Below are 1004 nucleotides of genomic sequence, written 5' to 3'. Positions count from 1 at the left end.
ATAAAGGTTTTGTAAAGTAAAGTGTGGTTGCCATGGTACAAGAAACAATATTGCGATGTAAGTGACGTTAAAATTAAATTGAATATGTAATTAGAGTAATTAAGCCAAAGTAGGTGACATTATATATGAATTATATTCACCTCTGACCATAAAGTAATATTGAAAAGTAAGTACTTGAAATGAAAAAATGTAAATACAGATAATAAAGATATACAGAAAGTGTGTGGAGTAGACGAAAAATAACAGGAACAGAAACTACAACACGGAATACACATTCCAACACTTTCCAACACTTTCCAACACTTTCCAACACTGAATACACTTTCCAACACATTCTAACACTTTTCCAACACTTTCCAACACTTTCCAACACTGAATACACTTTCCAACACTTTCCAACACTTTCCAACACGGAATACACTTTCCAACACATTCTAACACTTTTCCAACACTTTCCAACACTTTCCAACACTTTTCCAACACTTTTCCAACACTTTCCAACACTTTCCAACACTTTCCAACCCTGAATACACTTTCCAACCCTTTTCAACACTTAATACACTTTTCCACACTTTCCAACACTTTTCAACACTTTCCAACACTTTCCAACACTTAATACACTTTTCAACACTTTCCAACCCTTTCCAACACTTTCCAACACTTTCCAACCCTTTCCAACACTTTTCAACACTTTCCAACCCTTTCCAACACTTTCCAACCCTTTCCAACCCTTTCCAACACTTTCCAACCCTTTCCAACCCTTTCCGGCACGTGTTTGTGTCCCTTCCTGTCCCAGTTCTGGGAGCGGATCAAGCTGTATCTGATGCCGCCCAAACACCAGCCGGACTTCTCCTTCCTGCGTCACGTCCCTCTGAGACGCGTCCATCTTTTCACGCTGGTCCAGATCGTCTGCTTGGCCGTCCTCTGGACCCTGAAGTCCACCTTCCTGGCCATCGTCTTCCCAGTGATGGTGAGTGTGTGTCCCCGTATCGGGGGGGGGGGGG

The sequence above is a fragment of the Etheostoma cragini genome, chromosome 16 (assembly GCF_013103735.1).
Source record: "Etheostoma cragini isolate CJK2018 chromosome 16, CSU_Ecrag_1.0, whole genome shotgun sequence".
Lineage (NCBI taxonomy): Eukaryota > Metazoa > Chordata > Actinopteri > Perciformes > Percidae > Etheostoma > Etheostoma cragini.
This window is presented reverse-complemented; position numbering follows the sequence as displayed.